This window comes from Octopus bimaculoides, chromosome 18, assembly GCF_001194135.2.
Source record: "Octopus bimaculoides isolate UCB-OBI-ISO-001 chromosome 18, ASM119413v2, whole genome shotgun sequence".
NCBI classification, from domain to species: Eukaryota; Metazoa; Mollusca; class Cephalopoda; order Octopoda; family Octopodidae; genus Octopus; species Octopus bimaculoides.
In genome coordinates this window covers 18,165,378-18,168,169 of record NC_068998.1, presented here as the reverse complement: position 1 = coordinate 18,168,169, position 2,792 = coordinate 18,165,378, and the positions used below count along the sequence as shown (strand labels likewise).

At 39.9% G+C, this 2,792-nt stretch overlaps 1 protein-coding gene across 1 annotated transcript in view; it reads right to left on the bottom strand.

Annotated features, from left to right (window-relative positions):
- LOC106871237 (uncharacterized) overlaps window positions 1-2,792 on the bottom strand; it is a 23,021-nt gene that overhangs the window by 12,670 nt on the left and 7,559 nt on the right. The window lies entirely within an intron of this gene.

The window sequence follows — 2,792 nt, the reverse complement described above, 5'->3', positions numbered from 1 at the left end:
GCGTTTCTTCTGGTCATTTCATCATGTTGAACCGTTAATCCTTACACATTTCTCTCTCTCTCTCTCTCTCTCTCTCTCTCTCTTTCTTTCTCTCTCCCTCTCTCTCTCTCTGTTTTGTTCCTTCGCATTCCTTTTTCCCCCCTCTCAATCCTTTTTGTCGAAGAGCGTAGGTTCGAAACGTCAAATACTTTTCCGTTCTTTCTGAGCGTCAAACTAATACACCTGCTTGTTGTTCTTTCACCTGTCTTCGTCTTTTGTTTTCTGTAAATTCGAACTATGTATGTATGTATTTATGTATGTATGTATGTATGTATGTATGTATGTATGTATGTATGTTATGTGTATGTATGTATGTATGTATGTATATATGTATGTTATGTGTATGTATGTTATGTGTATGTATGTATGTATGTATGTATGTATGTATGTTTGTGTGTGTTTGTTTCCCCTCCCACACCACTTTACAATCGGTGTTGGTGTGTTTATGTTCCCATAATTTAGCGGTGCGGCAAAAGAGACCGATAGAATAAATACTAGGCTTAAAAAAAGTACTGAGGTTCGACTAAAATTCTTGGTGATGTTCCAGCCTTGCTGCGGTCTTATGACTGAAACAAGTAAAAGATAAAAGGCAAAACACACACACACACGTTGGCATTCGTTTTCATCTATACACTCTAGTTGCTGTTGCAGATGTTGTTGATGTTGTTGTTGTTCCGGTTTTACTTGCTGTTGTTGTTGTGGACTTTAGTGAACAAATGCATTCTATGTCGAACTGCCGAGCTGGGGCAGGTCTCCCCGTTGGTTCGTATAGGCAGGTGGGTAGGTAGGAATGTAGGTGTGTAGTTTGATAGGTTGATAGGTAAATAGATAGGTAAATCGAAGGCGGCGAGCTGGCAGAAACGTTAGCACGCCGGGCGAAAGATTTACCGGTATTTCGTCTGCCGTTACGTTCTGAGTTCAAACTCCGCCGAGGTCGACTTTGCCTTTCATCCTTTCGGGGTCAATAAATTAAGTACAAGTTATGCACTGGGGTCGATGTAATCGACTTAATCTCTTTGTCTGTCCTTGTTCGTCCCCTCTATGTTTAGCCCCTTGTGGACAATAAAGAAATAAGAAAGGTAGATTGGTAGGTATGCGGGTTGGATAAGAACGAGGCAAATATTTGGAATGTGTGGATGTCAAACAACGGATGCCCCACTGAGCATGATTTGTCGTTAAATCATTTTACACGTCTATTTAAAGTACATGATGTTTTCATTTGGTCTTTCGGATATACATACATACAAACAAACAAGCATGCATACATACATACATACATACATACACACATACACGCACACACACATACATATATACGTACGTATATACATTTGCATATATGTATACACACACACGCACGGACACGGACACACACACGTGCACACAAAGGAAGTGCGACTATTTTTATAGATTACCCTTTCGGTTGCAGGAAGCAGAACCAAAGACAACACCTGATGTCGAATTTAAGAATAAGTTTTAGAAATATCACGAACGTAAGCTAAATATTTGAATGCCACCATCACTAATGGACTCTATGAACTCGCATATATTTAAACTGTGTCTTTACCGAATCACACACACACACACACACACACACACACACACAAGCGTTAAAAATAAACCAAAAAACAAACAAAAATATGCTGTTTGCTAAAAGTTAGAAGAGGGTTTTGTATCACGTAACTTGGCTGCTACTGCCACAACTATTACGATCGCTAACGCCATTAGCGCCATTCCAATTTCTAACCCCAGCCCCACCCACGCACTTCCTATCCGCCATACCTACGACCACTACAACTTTCATCATCATCATCATCATCATCATCCCCAACGACAGCTGTAAGTACAACGTTACTCGCTTTAACTCCATCTCTCTCTCTCTCTCTCTCTCTCTCTCTACAAGCCTATGCAAGTAGTGGGCGAGATAGTGGGTATATCGGACCCAGAGCTCGGAGAGCCATGGAGAGAGTCCATGCGTAACTGACGGTAGGCCCTTCTCTCAGCTAAAATTTCCAAGCGCACTTGAATTTTGAAAGACGTCCACCCTCATCACAACCATCACTGGGACGGAGAAACAGTTTTGGTCTGCCGTGCAAAATTTCTCTCGAAGATCCTGTCTCTATCATTAATTGACTGATAAGGTGGCGCGCTGGCAGAATCGTTAGCACGCCGGGCAAAATGCTTAGCGGCATTTCGTCTGTCCTTACGATCTGAGTTCAAATTCCGCCGAGGTCGACTTTGCCTTTCATCCTTTTGGGGTTGATGAAATAAGTACCAGATGCAATCGACTTATTCCTTCCCACAAAAATTTCAGGCCTTGTGCCTATAGTAGAAAGAATTAGTTGTCTTATGGAATAAGGGTCCCTACGGTTTTGTTAAAAAAAATTTTTTATAACCAAACACTCATGATAAGCGAGGATAGATATACTAAGATACAAACATAACTCAATAATTGGCAGACACGCAATGTAAGAACGTAACTTTGATGTAGGTCTGAAGAAATGACATTCTTAATTGCAAAATTGCAAATGAAACTTTTGCATGAACTGGGGTTGAAAACAAGGTTGGTACAGAGACGATTGTAACTGGTCATGAAAGATGTAATCAACTCTTTCTTATCTTCTTATTTGTAATATACTATGTATGCAAATGTATGCAAATGTATAAATATATATACACATATATGAATGCGTGTCCAACACTTGATGAAACTGAATGCAGTTATAAAGAACTTTATATATATATATATATAT